Below are 23,831 nucleotides of genomic sequence, written 5' to 3' on the forward strand. Positions count from 1 at the left end.
TACCTGGTGGCTCAACTGGTAAAGAATCCGCCTGCAATGTGGGAGACCTGGGTTCGAGCCCTGGGTTGGGAAGATCCCCTGGAGAAGGGAATGGCTACCCACTCCAGTATTCTGGCCTAGAGAATTCCATGGACTGTATAGTCTATGGGGTTGCAAGATTGGGACACAACTGAGCGACTTTTACTTTCATACAGTAGGTCCTTGTCAGTTATCCATTTCAAATATAGCAGTGTGTACGTGTCCATCCCAAACTCCTTAACTATCCCTGCCCCCATCCTTCCTCCAGTAACCACAAGTATGTTCTCTAAAGAGTCTCTTTATATTCCTCTTCCATTCTATTTCTTTCCCTTCCCTTATAACTACTTTAAAACAGCTATGTATTGTTCACCTCCAAGTTTTACTATGTATACACAGTTCTCTCTAATTTAAAAATTTATATAACTAGACTCATACTCCAGGTGTTGTTCAGTCACTAAGTCATGTTCAATTCTTTGTGACCCCATGGACTGTAGCATGCCAGGCCTCCCTGTCCCTAACCATCTCCTGGAGTTCACCCAAGTTCATGTCCATCGAGTAGGTGATGCCATCCAACCATCGAATCCTCTGCTGCCCTCTTCTTTTGCCTTCAATCTTTCCCTGCATCAGGGTCTTTTCCAGTGAGTCGGCTCTTCACATCAGGTAGCCAAAGGATTGGAGCTTCAGCATCAGTTCTTCCAGTGAGTATTCAGGGTTGATTTCCCTTAGGATTGACTGATTTGATCTCCTTGCTGTCCAAGAGACTCTCAAGAGTCTTCTCTAGCACTGCAGTTCAAAACCATCAATTTTTTTTGGCATTAAACCTTCCTTATTGTCCAGCTCTCACATCTGTACATGACTACTGGTAAAACCATAGCTTTGACTATATGGACCTTTGTGGGCAAAGTGATGTCTCTGCGTTTTAATATGCTGTCTAGATTTGTCATAATCTTCCTTCCGAGAAGCAAGTGTCTTCTAATTTCATGGCTGCAGTCACCATCCACAGTGATTTTGGAGCCCAGGAAGAGAAGATCTGTCACTGCTTCCACTTTTTCCCCTTTATTTGAAATGGAGTGATGGGACTGGGTGCCATGATCTTAGTTTTTTTAATGTTGAGTTTTAAGCCAGCTTTTTCATTCTTCTCCTTCACCCTCCTCAAGAGGCTATTTAGTTCCTCTTTGCTTTCTGCCATTAGAATGGTATCGTCTGCATATCTGAGTTTGTTGATATTTCTCCCAGCAATCTTGATTCCTGCTTGTAACGCATCCAGCCTGGCATTTCACATGATGTACTTTGCATATAAGTTAAATAAACAGGGTGGCAATATATAGCACTTTCGTGCTCCTTTCCCAATTTTGAGCCAGTCAGTTATTCCATGTAAGGTTCTCACTGTTTTGCTTCTTGAACCACATACAGACTTAGAAGAGAGGTAAGATGGTCTGGGATTCCCATATCTTTAAGAATTTTCCACATTTGTTGTGATCCACATAGTCAAAGGCTTTCATGTAGTCAATGAAACAGAAGTAGATGTTTTTTAGGAATTCCCTTGCTTTCTCTGTGATCCAACAAGTGTTAGCAATTTGATCTCTGGTTCTTTTGCCTTTTCTAAACCCAGCTTGTACATCTGGAAGTTGTTGATTCAAGTACTGCTGAAGCCTAGCTTAAAAGGATTTTGAGCATAACCTTACTAGCATGGGTGGGGAGGGGGCTTCCCTGGTGGCTCAGACAGTAAAGAATCTGCCTGCAGTTGGACATGACTTAGCGACTTTCACGCTTTATTAGCATGGGAAGTGAGCCCAATTGTCAGGTAGTTTGACCATTCTTTAGCACTGCCATCCTTTGGAATTGGGATGAAAATTGACTTTTTCCAGTCCTGTGGCCACTGCTGGGTTTTCCAAATTTGCTGACATACTGAGTGCAGCACTTTCACAGCATCATCTTTTAGTATTTTAAATAGCTCAGCTGAAATTCCATCTCTTCCACTAGCTTTATTGATGGTAATGCTTCCTAAGGTCTATTTGACTTCACACTCTAGGATGTCTAGCTATAGGTGAGTGACCACACCATTGTGTTTATCTGGGTCATGAAGACCTTTTTTGTACAGTTCTTCTGTGTATTCTTGCCACCTCTTCTTAATCTCTTCTGCCTCTGTTAAGGCTTTACTGTTTCCGTCCTCTATCTTGCCCATCCTTGCACGAAATGTTCCCTTGATATCTCCAAAGGTGAAGTTGCTCAGTCGTGTCCAACTCTTTGTGACCCCATGGACTGTAGCCTACCAGGCTCCTCTGTCCATAGGATTTTCCGGGCAAAGGTACTGGAGTGGGTTGCCATTTCCTTCTCTATGATTATACAGTAGAAGTGACAAATAGATTCAAGGGATTAGATCTGATAGACCACTTGAACTATGGACAGAGGTTCATAATATTTTACAGGAGGCAGTGACCAAAACCATCCCAAAGAAAAAGAAATACAAGAAGGTAAAGTGGTTTGTCTGAGGAGACTTTACAAATAGCTGAGCAAAGAAGAGAAGCAAAAGCAAAAGAGAAAGGGAAAGATATATCCAACTGAATACAGAGTTCTAAAAGAAGAGTAAGGGGAGATAAGAAGGCCTTCTTCAATGAACACTGCAAACAAATAGAGGAAAACAATAGAATGGGAAAGACTATCTCTTCAAGAAAACTGGAGATATCAAGGGAACATTTCATGTAAGGATGGGCAAGATAAAGGACAGAAACAGTAAAGCCTTAACAAAGGCAGAAGAGATTAAGAAGAGGTGGCAAGAATGCACAGAAGAACTGTACAAAAAAGATCTTGATGACCCAGATATACACGATGGCGTGGTCACTCACCTATCATCAGGGATTTGATTTAGGTCATACCTGAATGGTCCACTGTTTTTCCCCACTTTCTTTGGTTTAAGCCTGAATTATGTTATGAGGAATGGATGTTCTGAGCCACACTAAGCTCCAGGTCTTGTTTTTGCTGACTGTATCGAGCTTCTTCATCTTCAGTTGCAAAGAATGTAATCAATCTGATTTTGGTATTGACGATTTGGTGGTGTCCGTGTGTAGAGTCACCTCTTGTGTTGTTGGAAAAGGGTGTTTGCTATGACCAGTGTGTTCTCTTTGCAAAACTGTTAGCCTTTGCCCTGCTTCATTTTGTATTCCAAGGCCAAACTTGCCGGTTATTCTGGGTGTCTCTTGACTTCCTACTTGTGCATCTCAATCCCCTATGATGAAAAGGACATCTCTTTCCTTAGTGTTCTAGAAGGTCTTGTAGGTCTTCATAGAACTCATCAACTTCAGCTTCTTCACCATCAGTGGTTGAGGCCTAGACTTGAATTACTGTGATGTTGAATGTTTCGCCTTGGAAACGAACTGAGATCATCCTGTCATTTTTGAGATTGCACCTAAGTACTGCATTTTGGACTCTTGTTGACTATGAGAGGTACTCCATTTCTTCTGTGGGATTCTCGCCCAAAGTAGTAGATATAATGGTCATATGAATTAAATTCACCCTTTCCCATCCATTTTAGTTCACTGATTCCTAAGATGTTGATGTTCTTTTTTGTCATTTCCTGCTTGACCACATCCAATTAACCTTGATTCGTGGATCTAACATTCCAGGTTCCTATGCAGTGTTGTTCTTTACAGCATCAGACTTTACTTTTACCACCAGACACATCTACAACTGTATGTTGTTTCTGCTTTGACTTAGCCTCTTCACTCTTTCTGGAGCTATTAGTAATTGCCCTTTGTTCTTCCCCAGTAGCATATTGGACACCTTCTGATCTAGGGGAGTGCTCATTTTCTGGTCTCATGTCTTTTTGCCTTTTTATACTGCTCATAGGGTTCTCACCCCAAAAATACTGGAGTTGTTTGCCATTTCCTCCTCTGCTAAGTCGCTTCAGTCGTGTCCAACTCTGTGCAGCCCACCAGGCTCCCCCGTCCCTGGGATTCTCCAGGCAAGAACACTGGAGTGGGTTGCCATTTTCTTCTCCAATGCATGAAAGTGAAAAGTGAAAGTGAAGTCACTCAGTCGTGTCCGAATAGTAGCGACCCCATGGACTGCAGCCCATCAGGCTCCTCCATCCTTGGGATTTTCCAGGCAAGAGTACTGGAGTGGGGTACCATTGCCTTCTCCATTTCTTCCTCTAGTGGACCACATTTTGTCAGAACTCTCCACTGTGACCTGACCATCTTGGGTGGCCCTGCATGGCTTGGCTCATGGCTCCACTGAGTAACACAAGCCCCTTTGCTGTGACAAAGTAGTGATCCATGAAGGGGATATTCCAGGTATCCTTCTGCAATTCGTTTTTTATTCAACATTGTATCTTTTAAGACCTAGCTTCATTAACCTATGTAGAGAAAATTATTTTATTTATTTAATTTTTGGAGGGTCTGCTTTGGGTCTTTGTTGCTTTACACAGGCTTTCTTTAGTTGCAGTGAGCAGGGAATACTGTTAATTGAGGTGCATGGGCTTCTCTTGTTCGGAGCGCAGGCTCTAGGCACGTGTGCTTCAGTAATTGTGGCACACAGCCTCAGTATTTGCAACACACAGGCTTGGTAGTTGTGGCTCATGAGCTCTAGAGCACAGGCTCACATTGTGGTGCACTGGCTTGTTGCTCCTCAGCACGTGGGATCTTCCTGGACCAAGGACTGAATCTGTCTCCTGCATTGGCAGGCAGATTCTCATCCACTGCACCACCAGGGAAGTCCTAGAGCACATTTTTAAATTTTGATGGATTGACTCTACCAATTTACTTATATTAGTTCCAATCTGATAATCACTTATAAGATATAACGCTGCTTATTATTTACTATTTTAAACCATGCTCTATTAATCTTCCTTATCCATATCTCCTTGAGGTATAGTTATAACGGTGTGTGTGTGTGTATAGTTATGTGTAAATCTGGCTGTGAAGTTGGTGGGACAGATACTGACAGTACTTGTCAATTTCATAATGATATTGCCAAATTTGTGATAATTTACACTCCTATAATGTGTAAGAATTCTTATTTCCCCACATTTTTACCAGTGCTCGTTAATCTTTGTCAGCCTTGTCATGTCTTTTTTATAACTTTATTTATTTTTGGCTGTGCTGGGTCTCGGTTGCTGCACGTAGGCTTTCTCCAGTTGCAGAAAACAGAAGCTACTGTCTAGTTGTGGTGAACAGGTTTCTCGTTGCAGTGGCTTCTCTTGTTGTGGAGCACGGGCTCTAGGGTGTGTAGGTTTAGTAGTTGTGGCTCCTGGGCTCTAGAGCACAGGCGCAGTAGCTGTGGCACACTGCCTTAGTTGCTCCACAGCATGTGGGATCTTCGTGGATCAGAAATTGAACCTCTGTCTCCTGCATTGGCAGGTGGATTCTTTACCACTGAGGCATCAGGGAAGCCCTTCATCATAGTCTTTATTTCCCATATTTCTGGTGATTTAAGCATATTTTCAAACATTTATTGGCCATTTAGTTTTCCTCGTTTGTGAATTCATATCTTTGTCCATTTTTTTTCCTTTTAGGTTGATGGTCTTTATAAAATTGACTTGGAAGAATTCTTTGTATTAGGTTGAATCACATGAAATGGCCATTTTTGTAAGTCAAAATTATTGAATACTGGCAGTTACATATATATATATATGTAACAAGGCTTCCCTGGTGGCTCACACTGTGAAGAATCTGCCTGCAGAGTGCGAGACCCGGGTTCTATCCCTAGGTCAGGAGCATCCCCTGGAGAAAGGAATGGCTACCCACTCCAGTATTCTTGCCTGGAAAATTCCATGGGCTGAGAAGCCTGGTGGGGTATTGTCCATGGGGTCACAAAGAATGGGACACAGCTGAGTGACTAATACTTTCACTTTCCACATAAAACAAGTATTTCTTGACATTAATCTCTTCATCATTATATGAATGTCAGCCATCTTCTGCCAGTTTAAGACTTTATTTTAAATGTGTTTAAGACATCCTTTGGCATGTAGAAGTAAACATTAATATAGCCAATTTATCAATGTTTTCCTTTATGTTTCGTGTTTTTTCATGTGTGTTGTTTAAGGAATCTTTCTTTACTCCTGTGCTATCAAAGAGATGTTCAGATTTTGCTGGTGTTGATTTACTAGAAGTGGGATTTCTGGGTTAGAGAATATTTGTGTGTATTTAAATTTTACCAATGTGTTAGAGTATCCCTTTCCAAAAAAATGCCTATTTAATGAGTGAGGAGGAATATATCATTGTTTTTTAAATTTAAATTTCCCTGGCAACTAGTGAAATAAAGCATCTTTTTTATGGATTTCATCATCATTTGCATTTGCTCATCTGTGAGTTTTCTATTCATATTATTTGCTTTTATGTCTGTTACAATTGCTTATCTTTTTCTTACTAATTTGTGGGAGTTTTTGCATTTTACTTAGATTAGCCCCTTATCAGATATATCCATGGCAATTTTTCCCTAAGCTAGCATTTACTTTTAAACTTTATCAATTGTATGCCTTTTTTAAAACAAAATTTTAAATATTTTTATATATCAAACATACCTATCTTTCCTTGTATCACTTGTATATTTTTTTGTATAAAATGTAGGAAAGTCTCTCAGATCCCTAACTTATACATATAGTTTCATAAAATTTCTTTTAAGATTTTGGTTTTAAAATTTTTTAAGTATTTAATCTCTCTTGACTAAATCTTTATGTTTAATATAAGGTAGGTGTGTAAATAGAATGAAATAATTTTTTTCATCCTTGGGTATCCTGATATGTAAATAATATCACATGAAATCATATCATATATGTGTTACATGTTTGATTTGCTCCACAGCTCAAAGGTAAAGGAGTGTTAACATACTACTCTTGTTTGAATTCTATTTCAATGAGACTCAATCCCTTCCAACAGGATTGTTGGGGAGTCTGTTCTCAGTCATTTTGAAGGGAGCCCCTTTCACTCATTTGGGATCATAAAAGAACTCTTTTAGGCCCTATTGGTCAAAGATAAATGGGGATGAAGTCCTTGGTTATCAGTCAGTGGAGTTTCTCTTTGAGAACTTGGTCTTCCTGCCCATGGAATATATTTGTGGGCGGCAACTTCTCTGGCAACATCTCATTCTCCATGCTGGTGCTTGGGCACTGATATCTTTACTGAGCCTGCCTCTCAGGATGCCAAGTTCCCGGCCTGCCTAGGCACACACCTCTATCACTGCTGTAGTTTCTATCAGCTCTTGGAACTTAGCAGTTTAGAAAGGTTCCACCTACTGTCTTCAGGAAGCCAATGCTCCCTCCTCCCTCTCCCAAAGTTGGGTTCTTCTGCCTTCTTGCTCTCCAAATAGGCAGCCTTGATCTGAGCTTAGATTCTCTTCCTTGCACTTGAGAAATATGTTACCAGTAGGATAGTGAGGAGTGAGGGCACAAAAGGATTTTGGTGAAGAAGGTCTAGACTTTATGGTCAAAGGCCTGGCTATATTTTCTCCAGGTAAGAAATATCCCTCTTCAGATGTTCAGTAACTCATCTCCTCTGCACCAAGTATAAATAGTATGCTTTTCCTCAGATAACAAAAGCTTTATAATGTGGTTCATTCTGCCTGTCCTGCTGCATTTAATTGTTGACAACTCACATATTATATACCATATCACATTTAATATGTATTTGTGTATATATTTGTAATATATATTTATATAATTGTAAAATATATTATAAATTGTGTATATATCTATATATTATATATGTAAAGATCTGGAAGGATTACATTAACTTATTTGTGGCTGACTCTAAAGGCTAGGAATTACTAAAAAATTCTTTTCATTTCTATAACTTTTGAATCATTATCATTTTTATCTCTGCAGCTAGAAAAATAAATATATTTAGGAAAATGTCACAGAATGTTAAAAGGATGTTGGTAGCAAGCAAAAGCTTTCTAAACAAAACCTGCAAAAGTTTTCCAGATATTTGCACTTAAAAAGACCCTTTTTAGATACTTAGGGAAAGGGAGTGATGATGACTGGACAGTAACAAGTGAAAGATGTCTTATTTATTTCAAAAAGTTGTTTGGTATAATGGAAAGATCCCTGAATTAGCAGTCAGGCCATTTGGGGTTTTGTCATGGCTTTACTGTGAAATACCTGTGTAATTTTGATACGTCTCTTAAACCCTTAGCTTCTAATTTTTTCCAAAAACTGGACAATCTCTAAAGTCTCCTTTAGCTCTAGAATTTTATAATATATATGATTTAGAGATTCTTAGCTAATAGCTATGACGCCAGTTTCAGCTATCATGGTGTCACTAGCCATAAAACATCCAAAGTAACTTTCCTCCTTGAGAAGGTAGATGTATCTGCCTGCCGTTCCTTCAGCCCTTCCTGATTTGCAATGACCACTGAACCAAATGCTTATTAGAGCTTTTGCCTGGAAAATGCCTCACTGACTGGAGAGCTAAGATTTTGCTCCCCATATGGTGTAGTTAAACAGACTGCCACCAGATCCAACAGCTGAGCTGATGCCTTCTGGGCAGCCTGCCAGCACATGAGAACAGAGATGTGCTTGCTGGGCACTGGGATCTCCATAGACATTCTTGCCTCTGCTCACTGTCTCTCCTTAGGCCTTCAAGGCCTGAACAGCTGTGCAACTATGTCCTGGTCACCAGGAGAAGCTGCCTTTATGCAGTAAAGATGACTCTGAGACCCTGATCTCCAAAGCTAATTGCATGTCTGTAGTAGATTTGTTCTCAGTTTCTACCTTTTGATCATCTTACTCAGCTCTGCCCTGGACAACACTAATGGTTTTAGTCTCCTACCCTACCTAACTGAATAGTTCTTTTCAACAAGGTAGAAGAAAAATCTGTTTCCATCATCCCAACACCAGGTCCAACCCACCTTAATAGCGGGGGCTTCTTAAAAGTAGCATTTTGGAGAACTGAACCAAGGATGGGAAAAGATGATGCTATTTCCCATAACAGAATCAATGTTCTTTCATCCCTAAAGATGTTAACTGTAGTTATGCTGGGTGTTTAGCCTAGAAATCCTAGGATTTCAGCATTGGGTATGTTTCAATATCTCATTATCTGACTAAATTTCCATATGTTCTATCAATTCATATTAAGAATATATGACTATTCTTAATTCATATGAATATATAACCTGTCCCAGTTCCTGTTGACCAGTCTAGCTTAGAAGTATTGTTGTTTAGTTGCTAAGTTGTATCCTACTCTTTGTGACCCCATGAACTATATCCTGCCAGGCTCCTCTGTCCATGGGATTTTCCAGGCAAGAATATTGGAGTTGGGTGCTATTTCCTCCTCCAGGGAATCTTCCCAACCCAGGGATTGACCCCTGGGTCTCTTGTGTCTCCTGTGTTGGCAGGTGGCTTCTTTACCACTGCACCACCTGGGAAGCCCATTTACAGAAGCCCATTTACAATATCCGGGCCCTATTTAATAATGGATAATAAGATAGAATGGGATATAATTCTAGAGTAGCTTTTATTTTTTAATTTTAAAAATATTCATTTACTTATTTATTCATTTAATCACTCGGTCATTTGGCTGTGCCAGGTCTTAGATGCAGCATGTAGGATCTTTAGTTGTAGTATGCGAACATGTGATATCTAGTTCCCTGACTAGGGATCAAACCCTGGGCCCCTTGGATTGGGAGTGTGGAGTCCCAGTCACTGGACCACCAGGGAAGTCCTAGAGTAGCTTTTAAAGTAAGAAATGCCTAGATCCAAGTTATAAAAGAATTTAGTCTCATTTAAACCCAGAAGGATGTTAAGCATAAATAAATGAAATTTCTCATTTCTCCTGTGCTTGGTGAGTTTGGATGTGAGTATTGGTGGATATACTCTGTGATGTTGTGTATCCAAGCAGACTGTTGTGTTCTTTGAGCCTACTGTTATGAGAGCCGTTGGAATGGGGAACACAGAGCATAGGGAGATGGAGTCCTCATGTATTTAATTGATAAAAACTCAGTATATATTTCTCTCAATACATAGGAGCAACCATTTAAATTGTACTGGTGATTCTTTCTGACATTCTACTTACTGAGGTTGTGTTGGAGAGACTGACCTGCGAGACAGGTATAGCTGACTTATAATGTGTAGACCATTTATATACGTAGAAATGTGACTTTGTGTTTTTCTATAACTGAACACAAAGTAGGTCTCAAGCCCTCATTTTTGGTAGGCAATGTAAACTTTGTTATTTAAAATTAACTCAGTCACTTCTAGTTTTATACTTAGTCTCTTTGGTCACATACTTGGACACCAGTAGTATTCTTCCCTCCACCATCCTTCTACTCAGGGGAGACCCAAGTTACAGGTCTTGTCCAAATGTTCTCTGGTCTTTGCTGACCTCAACTGAGATGTGACTTCTCCTCTTTAGTTTGTGGACTTTGTAACAGCATCTTACTGCTGATGGTTGGCAGTCCAGGTTCCAAGTTCCTATTCTGCACATTCAGTCGCTCAGTCGTGTCCGACTCTTTGCGAGCCCATGAATCGCAGCACACCAGGCCTCCCTGTCCATCACCAACTCCTGGAGTTCACTCAGACTTACGTCCGTCCAGTCAGTGATGCCATCCAGCCATCTCATCCTCAGTCGTCCCCTTCTCCTCCTGCCCCCAATCCCTCCCAGCATCAGAGTCTTTCCCAGTGAGTCAACTCTTCACACGAGGTGGCCAAAGTACTGAAGTTTCAGCTTTAGCATCATTCCTTCCAAAGAAATCCCAGGGCTTATCTCCTTCAGAGTGGGCTGGTTGGATCTCCTTGCAGTCCAAGGGACTCTCAAGAGTCTTCTCCAACACCACAGTCCAAAAGCATCAATTCTTCAGCACTCAGCTTTCTTCACAGTCCAACTCTCACATCTGTACATGACCACTGGAAAAACCAGAGCCTTGATTAGATGGACCTTTGTTGGCAAAGTAATGTCTCTACTTTTGGATACGCTATCTAGGTTGGTCATAACTTTTCTTCCAAGGAGTAAGTGTCTTTTTATTTCATGGCTGCAGTCACCATCTGCAGTGATTTTGGAGCCCCCAAAAAATAAAGTCTGACACTATTTCCACTGTTTCCCCATCTATTTCCTATGAAGTGATGGGACCAGATGCCATGATCTTCGTTTTCTGAATGTTGAGCTTTAAGCCAACTTTTTCACTCTCTACTTTCACTTTCATCAAGAGGCTTTTTAGTTCCTCTTCACTTTCTGCCATAAGGGTGGTGTCATCTGCATATCTGAGGTTATTGCTATTTCTCCCGGCAATCTTGATTCCAGCTTGTGCTTCTTCCAGCCCAGCGTTTCTCATGATGTACTCTGCATAGAAGTTAAATAAGCAGGGTGACAATACACAGACTTGACGTACTCCTTTTCCTATTGCCCTTGATCTAACCCAGGCCTCTTTTGGTCCAATGGCCCTCTCAGCATGTCTTCATCCTCCTCGTGGATGAAGGGACCCTCAGTTTTTCTCCCCTGAATAGTGGAGTACATGGATTGAGGGGCAGGGGGTGAGGCTGCTTTCAGACTTCTGATGCCACGGATGCCTTTGATTTGATGATTGAGAGCTGTATTGCCATTAGAATTATTAGAAGCAAACAGAACTCATTCATTACTACTTCAAATCAGCCTACACACTGATCTACTGTTCTCTCAGTCAGTCCCCAGTTACCAGATGCTGAATGCAATTCTTGTGTTTTAAAGATATGTTGTTTTTATCAACAATATTGCCCCTAAATGAAAGTCAACCATTTACTTTAGTGCCTAACCAAAGTCAGAGAAAACATTAAGTTAGATTTACTCAGATTTGGCATGTGTTGGGGGACGACAGAGGATGAAATGGTTGAATGGCATCACCGACTAGATGGATGTGAGTTTGAGCAAGCTCCAGGAGTTGGTGATGGACAGGGAAGCCTGGCTTGCTGCAGTCCATGGGGTAGCAAAGAGTCAGATATGACTGAGTGACTGAACTGACTGAGCATGTGTTGGTTTCCAGCTTGGTATCCTCTTACAGGGAATTTCAAAACTGCTTTTGCTTATTCACAATATTCACCGTATATTCTGATTTTATAAATGTTTTATAACATTCTGAAAATATGAATCACAGAATATTTCCCTGCTCTGTGATTAATGACTTGATTGCTGAAATAGGATACAGTATCTAAAAGAGAACTAATGACAACACAGCTCTTAGAGGCAGAATTTCTCAGCTGGAGTTTAGAGAAGCCCATTTAAGAAGGACAAAGAACTGTGGCTTATACCGTCCATGTAGGAGGGCAATGGCTTACCAGTCTCGTCCTCCTCTGAATCCCTAGCACCTGGCACTGTACTTAGCGCATATTGGGTGTTCAGTATATGTGTTAAATACAGTAAGTGAATTAACAAACTTCTAATTAGCAGATTTACATCAATGGGACATAGAATGTGCTGGTTATTGAAGCAAAATAGGTCAGTTTGAAGAAAGTTATGGACTTTCTAGGAAGCTAGTCATTGGAGAGAGTCTGTATGTCAGAAATACTGACTTTTAGGCTGATCTGATTACCAAAAAAAAGAATAACATATTTTACACATACCCTGAATTAAACTGCCTCCTTCAAGTCTCTAAGTAAGGCAAACTCACCTGATATACCTGACCTCTTGATTTTACATTAAGGAATTATATTTACTTCGTACAGACTATTTTGTCCCCTTTAGGACTTCAGCCAACTCAACCCACAGAAACAGAGACATAATTGTTACAAAAGGCCTCTGAATATCCCCAGATAGCTCAAGGTATGAATGAATGGTCCTTCTTAAACTCTCATTCAAAGTTATTTTCCTGCTTATATATATATTTTAAAGATATCCTTGTTTGATTGCATGATCCATAGAAATTTGAGGCCACAACCTCAGGGGGACAGGGAAGGCTACTGAAGCCAGTCTCTGTGTCCTTGAAGGAAGAGGCAGGAAAACGAAGGCCCAGGCATGGAAGTGCAGCCCTGTTGATGGACATTTCCCCACCCCAGCTTCCTCTCCTTTGGAGACATCCTCTTCTCTAACCCCCACCACCAGGGTAGGTGCCGAAGTGATACTCAGCCTTCCTTGAAACACAGCATAAGCTGGCGCTGGGAGCACGCAGCTCCTGCACACGACTAGCACAGAGGGTGCTGACATGAGGCTGCAGATGGCCTTTTCTCTATCACATGGAGAGAGGCATTTTTGAGCTTCTTAAGAATACAGTGATGAGAGAAAGAGAAGGTGCTCTGATATCTCCAGGCCTCAATGTGGTCCTGAGGCTCTGGTCCCTGTTCACCAGCTGATGGGAAACTAGAACTGCTGGTGTGTTTCCCCAGGCTGTTTTCAGGAGCTCTTGACACTTACACCTTATAGTCCACATGGCCCCCTGTCAGGCCCACAGTAATCTGTTCCCACCCATCCTGCCGGCTGGTGCCCATGCCTCCAGGCTGCCCCTGCCTCTCCTCTGGCCACACTCTGCTCTCCCTGTCCCAGGCCTAGAAGCGTCGGCTCCCCACTCCTACAGTGTCCTTCCCAGGTCGCAAAATCTTCCCACAGTGCTTTCAGCCCATATCCACATCTTACCTTCTCTAATTTCTTTTGCATGTTTTATCTTTACCTCACAGTTAGCCACTTGTCACAAAGCATCTCATGCTTCATCACTCCTCAACACTTTACCCTGCTTCATTTTCTGTACAATACTCACACTTTAACATATTCTGTGTGTGTGTGTTTATGTATGTACAGATGTACTTTGGGACCTTCTGTTTTGTTAATTGTCTTTTTGTCCATTAGAATGTCAGTGACACAACCCCAGCACTAAGAATTGTTCCTGGAAAATGATAGATAAGTATTTGTGAAATGAATTGGTGCTGGGCTGCTCTCCGATTAGCAATAGAACACATTTGAGAATTTCATTAGTGTGTGTCATCTTTGTTGTTTCCTCTTTAGAGACTCTGTAACAATCAGTTTGTTCTGCTTTGATAGACATAACTCTCTCAGCCTTATGTCATAACTCTATCCTTCTGCTGATTGCAAAATTGAAAGCAAAGATTGGTTCTTACCCACCTTTACATCCAAGTTGCTCTTCATACATACAGTTGCTTCTCATATTAGGCCCCATAAAAGAGTTTGCTGTATTTCCTAGTTATACGGAATCTCTCTAACCAGTCTTTATATATGGGCTTCCCTTGTGGCTCAGACACCTGCAGTGCAGGAGACCCTGGTTCAGTCCCTGCGTTGGGAAGATCCCCTGGAGGAGGTCATGGCAACCCATTCCAGTATTCTTGCCTGGGGAATCCCCACGGACAGAAGAGCCTGGAGGGTTACAGTCCGTGAGGTCACAAAGAGTCAGACACAACTGAGCAACTAAACACAGCCTTCATCTATACCATGGACAGAGTTTTACCTTCTTTATAATTCTTCTGTGTCTCTGAAAGCACCACGTAGAGAGAATTGTTCAGAAAAGCATCATGACTTGCTGTGTGTGTGTGCTGAGTCACTTCAGTCGTGTCTGACTCTGCGACCCCATGGATTGTAGCCTGCCAGGCTTTTCTGTCCATGGGATTCTCCAGGCAAGAATGGTGGAGTGGGTTGCCATTTCCTCCTATTGGGGATCTTCCGACCCAGGGATTGAACCTGAGTCTCTTACGTCTCCTGCATTGGCTGGTGGGTTTTTTACCACTAGTGCCACCTGGGGAGCCCCCATGACTTGTTGGACTGATCTAAATGCACACACTGAGGCGTTACATGCCACACAAGGCCCAGTGCATTACAGTGACTTTGGATACACAGAAGACCATCAGAGAAAGTCGACTGGTTTTTCTTCCTTTACAGGATAAGTCCTGAGATGTCATGAGGACTCTATATACCTCAGCAGTTTGGACTACACCACCAGAGTGCACAGCCATTCTGCATTCATTTCTCTTGCATCTCCAGCACCATGATACTGATAAACCCCAGCTGCTGGTGAGTGCTCTCCACAATGCCAGGAACTGATTTAGTTCTTTGCATACATTTTCTCAATTAATCCTTACCTGAGGCATGGACTATTATTATCTTCCCTCTACACAAGTGGCAACTCCGGCACAGAGAGATTAAGCAACTTGCCCAAGGTCACACAGTGAGTCATTGGTGGGGCTCAGATTCAAACCCAGGCCACCTGCTCCAGAGCCCTCACACTTAATCTCGTTGTTGTGCTGCGTCTGTGTTATCTGCTTAACACATCCACTGAGAAAGACTCTAGCAGCCAGGTTAGCTTCCTGTGTAATGTCTAATCCATAAAGGTAATATATAATGTGATTAAAAGTTAAAAAAAAAATCACAGCCTGTAATTGAGTGCCTCTTTAGCTGCAGGGTGTAGGGAATACAGGCTACAGTGCACTTATCTGAATCCAACGCTCTCATGGTCCAAACTTCCACAACAAGCCCAGGCCTATCAGTGTTTGAAATCTGCTTCTCAGTTAAGCATTTGTGATTTTATAATGATTTCCACATGCATTAGCATCCCATTAATGGGCCAGTATATGAGAACGGTTGTCTTATGAAGTGAGGGTTTCTTTTTTTTTTTTCTTCATTTCTTTTCCATTAAAACCACAGGTCTACAGAATGAAAATGCTCAATATAATGAGTATAACCTGGAAAGTAATTTCATGGGCTGTAGTACTTTGATGGCAATAATTCTTGGATGTCAAAGGATAAGGACACAGTTTTCTGCTTCTAATTTTATTCTTAGAAAATTATGGTACTGAGCCATCCACAGAGTCCCCTGTAGATTAATTCCAGTTTTTCTTTTGGAGAGGAGATTTAAGGGAAATCTTAATCTGCTTTATATTTAACTCTTATCTCCACACTATGAATTAAAAATAGAAAGCTGGACTCTAGTCTCACCTCTGCAGACCCTCTGAGGGCTGAAGTTACCCCAGAGAAAGAATGGTCTGAGAACCACTCCAGGTCTCTTGTCTGGCTTAGCACCCCTCACTGACTTTCGCAATAGCTGCCTCTCTTTAATTTTCAGTCCTCATATTAACATGTCTAGAATGAGCTGTCTTTATTCTAGGATGCTTGAATGACATCTAGCATTTTCCTCAGGTACTTTTCATTTGTCAAAAAACTCAGTTAATTCTGAGATTTTCTGCATCCTCTGGTTGTTTGTTCCTAAATCCATGCTTAAGGTGGGAAAAGAAGTGAAGAGTAGTTTACTCTGCTTTCTCTTCAGCCAGTAAAAGTTGCTCTGAGGTAGGCTTCCCCAGTGCCCCTTCTCCTCTCTTCTACCCTCTCTCCCTTCCATTTCCCATTCTCCCCACCTTTTCCCAGTCCTCTTTTCCCTTCCTTTTCTCCTCCCAGGTCAAACCAAGGTCTGAGACAGCGGGAAGGGCAGGAATACTGCAGGTGCTGGAGGAGGAGTTGGAGTTAGGCTCACTTTCCTGCCCCATCTCCTAACTTGAAGCTTCTGAAATACAGTTGAGGGTCATTTATACAGGAAGTAATCATCTAGTAAATCTAGATTGGAAAGCGTAAGAAACCTCTAGGAAAACCTCTACAGTTTGGGGTTTCTGACACTTCAAACCCGGTAAAGTTAACATTGTGAACTTGTGAACTGTGGCTTATGTGACTGTGGGGAGAAAGCCAACCACATAGTAAGCAGGCTGAACATCTCTCTGTCCGCCCTTAATTTATAGACACTTTCCCTCCCTCACTTTTTCCTCCTGCATCTTACACCAGTGACAAGTGTCAGTTCTAAAGTCTTAACTCAAAATACCCAAGAGACCATTTTACGCTTAATTGTAAAACTGTACAACTTCAGGGAAGAGGAGCTGTTGTATTTTTTCTGTATTCCCTCCTTTTCGTCACTTAAGTCATAGGAGCAATAACAGTGACGCCTTACTGAACACATGCTGTGTGCCTGACTGGTGGTGGGAGGGGTCCTGAATGTACATTCAGAGGAAACAGAGCTCTTCAAATCATGGGGCCACCCACCCCCTTTCGGACAAATGCAGACAGGCTCCGGGACAATGCTCCTTAAATGGTAGATTGTTTAGTAGAACATGTTAGTTGTGGAGGCTGGCATTTTTAAAAATGAAGAAAATCAAATGAAATAAAACAAAACAGAAAAATATCAGAGGACACTGCATGTGGTAGGGGTAAGTATTAGTTTGTGAGCCTTTGATTTTAGTTAAATACTTGTCTAGAGTGGAGAGTCTGACAGTGCTTACTGGGAGCTCTGCCCGCTCTCCTGGTCTCCCTTACAACCAGCCAGGTGACTGAGGTCTGGCTGTGGTAGCACATGCAGGGTGACATATGGCCCATGGAACTCGCCCACACAGGCTCCTCCACTTTCTTCCTTCCATATATCCGGTGGATGACACCAGGGCCACCTTGAATCCACAAGACTTCAGAGCCACAATGTGAAGCAGCCTGGGTCCCTGAATCATCATTGGAAAGAATGCCACCCACAAGAGTCATTTACTTGACCAGGGACACCAGCTTTCAGCTTTATGTAAAAAGAAATTCTATTATCTTAAGCCAGATTGTTTCACCTACCTTGTGTGTGTGTACGTGCACATGCCTTACGCTACATTTATTTCTAAATGTAGATTATAGTGAGAGACATTTGAAAGCCGCTGCTCAGGACAGAGTGTGGTCCTAGATCATTTGCAGTTGAATCATATGGAATGCTCATTATTAATGCAGATTTCTGGGCCCTGCCAAGATCTGCTGTGTAAGGATCTGGGGCCTGGGAATGTTTGACAAACTCCACAGAAAAACCTTCTAAACACTTAAGTTTAAAGAGCATTTTGGCCTCAGTATTGGTAGAAACATTTTCTTGGCAGCCCTGGGGCTGGATAAGCTTTATACCTATTTTCTTTGGTCACTGTCCAAAGTGTGAGTCTCTCCCTATTCTCCACTCTATCTATACTCTATATATAATCTTATTACAATAATGCTCTGTACTGATTCACATAATCCTTTTCTAAGAACATTTTCCACTCCTCCCCTTTTTCCTAAATACTTTAACTGTCCTCTAAAAAGTCTGCTGTGTAATTAAAAAATGCCCCTATGCCTACCTCTTCCCTAGACATTTTCTGGCTCTCCCCTAAGTTATCAGTTCTGCTCCCCATTCAGATGGGAGCTGTTTATTTTCCACGTTTTTTATGTGGAATCTTATGTGTATTCTCAGGGTTGAAAAATGGGGCAAGTCCCTTCCTTGTTACTTAACTGCAGCTTCCCAACCATGACTGCCCCCATCCTTTGGGATAGACTCATACTAATTAATGTATAGAGTTAATTCATAATCTCACATTATAAGAAATCTAATTCTTGAGTGATAACTGGCTAATTCAGCAACTCTTTCTACTCTGTCTTCTTCCCCATGTTTATCCTTTAACTTGTTTCTTCATGGTCACAAGATGGCTGCCGTAACTCCAAATATGACATCCCTCACAGCTATTTCAGTATGAATTTCCTATGGCTGTAACAAATTGTCACAGACTTGGTGGCTTAAGCTATGATAATTTATTCTCTCGCTTGTTGAGGCCAGAAATCTGAAATCAGTATCACTGGGCTGAAATCAAGGTGTTGGCAGGGCCGTCTTCCCTCCAAATGCTCTAGGTGCGAATCTGTTCCTTGCCTCTTCCAGCTTCTGGTGGCTGTCACTATTCCATGGCTTGTGGCTGCATTGCTCCAGCCTCTGCCTTCATCTTCCCATTGCCTTTTCTTCTGTGTGTGTCTTTCTTTCTCTTCTGTATCAAATTCCTGTCTACCTCTTTCTTAAAAGTGACATTTGGGACATGGGTGATTGCATTTAGGGCCCACCTGGATAATTCAGGATAATCTCCCCATCTCATGTCCTAACCTTCATCATATCTGCAAAGATTCTTTGCCCATAAAAACTCACATGTATAAATTCCAGGGATTAGCACCTGATATTCCTAAATATTGTTATTTGGCTTACCTAGAATATCCAAAGATACAAAGGGCAGTTTCTCCTCATCTACAGTTTCTTAACAGGGAGAAATTCTTTTCTCAGAAGTGTACCGTCTTAGCTGGTTCAGACTGTCAGAATACTATAGACTGGGTGGCGTAAACAACAAGCATTTATTTCTCACAATTCTGGAGGCTGGAAAGTCCAGGATCAAAGCACTGGCAGACCCAGTATCTGGTGAAATCACTTCCTGATTTGCAGACAGTTGAATCTTGTTATTTCCTTATATGGCTGAGAGAAAATTTCTCTCAATCACATTTTTTTTTCTTATAAGAGCACTAACCTCATTTGAAAGTGTCTACCTTCTTGACTTAATTACCTCCAAGAGGCTTCACTTCTAATACATGGTGATGGTGGTGGAGGGGATGTTAGAATTTATACATACAAATTTTGAGAGAACACAAACATTCACTATGTAACACCCCTACCACCAGTATGTTGCCTGCTAAGCCTGTTGGCTGGATATGTATCATAAACCCATGTATGTAACCTCTGCGGAGGACAGAGGCTCTGTCACAAAAAAAAAAAAAAAAAAAGATGAAGGATGAGGCAAGGCTATCGGTTAGACCATCAATAATCTACATTAGGATTCCTGTGTCTTTACAGTTCATATCTATTAATGTGATGTTGATGTTATTCTCTTTCGGTTTTTTGCTGACTCCTTACTTCTGTGTGGACTATCTAACCATTGACAATTCAATTATTTGACCTCCTCATCTTTCAGTGACCATTCGCTACTCTATCTCTGTCTTTCAGTGCCATAGCTTCACCCTGGACCTGAACATCACCCGAAACTTCTCCTTTTCTGAAATAGCAACTACAGACAACTGCCTGTCTGACCACCTTCTCCCATCCTTCCAGCTTACTCATTTCAATTCTCCTCTGTCCTTTCTGCCTATCCAGCAGCCATTCCTTTCTTGAGTTTCCTTCTATCCAGAATATATTGCCCATATTCTAAATTCCCTTGACTCTTAGTCCTTCCTTTGAAGTTACCTTGCAAAACCCCAGTCTTGGATGAACCCTCACACTTCTTCCTTGTCGTTAATTCTTACCCTGACACTCTCAGCAGATAACTTTACTTCATTTTTAATTAAAATAGAAGAAATCCGATGGAAATGACTCAATTTCCCATCATGACATTTATTGTCTGTGAACTGAGATGTTTAATCTTCTGGTCTTGTTACAGTGGAATAAAACTCTTCTGCTAGAGGCCTATCCATCTGCTTATCCTGTGGAAATACAACTAATTTCCGGTCAATGAGATGCAAGTAGAATTGTAGTATAGAGGCATTTAGGAAGCTTTTTTAAAAGACAGTGGGCACATACCCTTTGCCCTGTTCCTCCATCCAGATTCCTGGAAGTATGAATGTGATCACTGGAACTCCTGCAGTTATATTTTAAGAATGATGCTCATGTAATGGCTGAGTAGCTAGACAGAACTTCTTTAAGTCATTTTTACCTTCTTTAAATCATTCAGATTTCTCATCCACATAAGATAATGCTTCTCTCAGATTCTCAAACCACACTCTTCGGATGTGTTTAAAATTTTGTTATGCTAAAATAACTTTATTTTTAGGCTAAAAAGTGTTAGTCACTCAGCTCAGTCATGTCCAACTCTTTGCAACCCCATGGCCTGTTGCCCACCAGGCTCCTCTGTCCATGGAATTCTCCAGGCAAGAACACTGGAGAGGGTAGCCTTTCCCTTCTCCAGGGGATTTTCCTGACCCAGGGATTGAACCCAGGTCTTCCACATGGCAGGCAGATTCTTTACCTTCTGAGCTACCAGGGAAGCCCATTGTACTGAAAGAACTTCTGTCTTCTTCCCAACCTTGACATACATTAGTCTGCTTCCATCAGCTTACCTCTGGAAAAGTCCATGTCCCATTGTCCTTTCCCAATTCCTGGCTTTCCTCTTCCTCACAGAGATGATATTAATAGATGTTGAGGGAGAGCAGGGGAGTGTTGAGTATGAAAAAAAGAAAACGTTGCTCTATTACCTAAATGTAATTCTGGTCACTTTTTAGCAAAATTGTATCATCCTCTCTTTTCTCTTCTTTGTGCTTTAGTTTCTATGCTCCTTTTACCTTGTTTAGAAGTTGACCCAGAGCAGAAATGATACTCAAACTACACATCAGCAGCATCAAGCTTTTGTTCTTTTTGCTTTCTGATATTTTGAAAATATTAAAAAGAGGCCTTTTGTGTGATTTCTTTCCACAGGGACACAGAAAACACCTTCTTGATGGAAAATATAACCTGATTGTTTGTCTCAGAGTCTGAGTTGAACTGAGAAAAGATTCTTTCAAAAGTTGGCCCAAAAGGAAATGGAGGTAGCTGGTTTACCTCCCCTACCTGACCCCCTTCTTCTGCTTTGCTGCCCAAGTAGCAGTTTTGAGAGGCAAACCTGATTGTTCACTCTCCTACTTAAAACCCCTCAGTGGCTGATCCTGATGCCATCTTTCACCTCTGTCCTCCTCACACCCTGTGCCTCCAGTTACCCTCAATTGCTTGTGGTAACCTGTGCTATTTCCCAAGTCTGCACTTTCTTTTTGTTGTTCTTTTCTGGACTGACTTGCCACCCCATCCTCCTATTAATAAGAAATACCCATTCACCTTCAGGGCTCAGTTCAAGAAACTTCTTGTGATTTGTGAAACTTCTTGTCCCCCTTCACCTCCCTTCTTTCAACTGACCTTTTCCTTCATTTTGTCCTTCTCTGATTAAGTCTAATATCATGTACCATGCTGCTGCTAAGTCACTTCAGTTGTGTCCGACTCTGTGACCCCATAGACGGCAGCCCACCAGGATCCCCTGTCCCTGGGATTCTCCAGGCAAGAACACTGGAGTGGGTTGCCATTTCTTTCTCCAGTGCGTGAAAGTGAAGTTGCTCAGTCGTGCCTGACCCTTAGCGACCCCATGGACTGCAGCCTACCAGGCTCCTCCATCCATGAGATTTTCCAGGCAAGAGTACTGGAGTGGGGTGCCATTGCCTTCTCCAAATATGTGCCATACTTGACTGCAAAATTACTTGATGTGTTAGTGTCCTTCTATTTGACTGTAAGCTCACCAAAGGCTTAATCATTCTTTCATTGCCCAAGTAATTCATAAACATTTTCTTTTTGTAAAAGAATCAACCAATACAGAACATGAATGTTTCCTTTCACTTCTAACTCCCTCAGTCTCCCCATCACTGTCTTATTGATATTTGAACCCTCAGTGCCTAGTTCAGTGTCTGGCCCACAGAAACCCAAAAATTGTGTTTTGAATGAATGGAATGAATGAATGAAAGAAAGACTAACTATCCTTTTAACATTGTTATCAACCAGTAACACATCTGATCATAAATCTGAGTTTAAATACCCATTAATAGTGTGCAGCTTCCTCACTCCACGATAACATCATGTATGTGCTCTCTTGTGGTTTATTTTTGCTAAGTCACTGTCTGAGTCTTCAGTCTCCTTCAGGTCCTGTTTACTTTATTCAAAGCTCTGCTCCTCTGCTGGAGCAATTTACACTGGGAGGAAGTTTTCCTATTTCCTGTGCAGTGTAAATTGTTTTCTAAACAATCTTGCCCACAGTCTCCATTAATATGGCACTGTAGAGCAAGGAAGGATAAAATATTCAAAGTAGCAGGAGTTACTTTTTAGGATGATTGAATATGATGAAGGAGCCAAGGACAAAGGGTAATTTATTCCAAAGGAAGTCAACACCTTTGCTTTGCACTAGCTCTTGCAGCTAAAAAATAGGGCTGGTAATTGGACTTGCTTTATGAAAATCTCATTAGCATTAGCATATAACTAAAATGCACAGCTCCATAGTTAATTGCAATCCTGCACTGCGGTTAACAACTACAGTGATGACATTTGCATATTGCACATAAAATTAAAAATGCATGTCAGATAGGTGCTCTTTTAGAAAAAAAAATCCTTGAATAACATTGCATTCACTACAATAATCGGAAAGATTTTGAATTTGAATGGAAATTATATGTATAGTATGAGCTTTAGAAAGACAGAGGAGCTTGATCAAAGAGGAGGGGAAGCTAAATATGAAACATGGCATAGGCAGAACTCCAGCAGCTGGGATCTTCTTCAAGGGCAGGGACCTGTAATACTGAACTGTGTGTGCTTTGTGTGAATGCCACCCTTTCTTCTGAGAGTTTCATTTCACTTTCCAGGCATCAGTCTCATCTTGATGCTTTTCCTCTATAAACTCCTTGAGATCATGGACTTGATCTTTTTAAACCTTTGAGTCCCACAATGCTTAGCATGTACAGGCTCTCAATGATTTGTAGGTGTGAACCAACTCAAGCCCTCTCGAATTGGATCCAGTAGACCTGAGGGGCTGTGTACTGAAGTGATTAAGAGTGGATGTTTTCACTTCCATGGCCCTGAGCCAGTTACATTGAGTGAGTTGCTTCAAGCTCCCTAAGCCTCTGTTTTCTCTGCTATAAAATGTTTTCTGCCTTATAGGATTTTCGAGAAGATTTAGAAAGATAATGCATACATAATACCTACCAAAGCACAGTGCCTGGCACATAGCAAGTGCTATTATTGCGGTGTTTGCTGTTGTTTTGGGGTTAAAAATCATGGGAAAGGACATGTTGAGGCTGAGTGTTAGTCCTAGTGCCAATCAACTACAAGACAGAACAGTGTTAATACCTACCACAAGGGCCAAATATTTTTGTTCCTTTTCACCAAAAAAGAAAATGAGTTCTTGAAAAGAGATTGGCGGGGGCATAAGACAACTATACCACTCTCTCTGTGGATACAAAGATCCATGACCAGGCTTTGTACATGGGACTCCTCTGTAACCACAAATTGCCTACTTCCTGGAAGACAACCATAAGCTAGGAAGTCAGGAAGGAAGTCAAGGTAGGGCCTTTTGTGGG

Source organism: Capra hircus, chromosome 17 (genome assembly GCF_001704415.2).
Source record: "Capra hircus breed San Clemente chromosome 17, ASM170441v1, whole genome shotgun sequence".
NCBI classification, from domain to species: Eukaryota; Metazoa; Chordata; class Mammalia; order Artiodactyla; family Bovidae; genus Capra; species Capra hircus.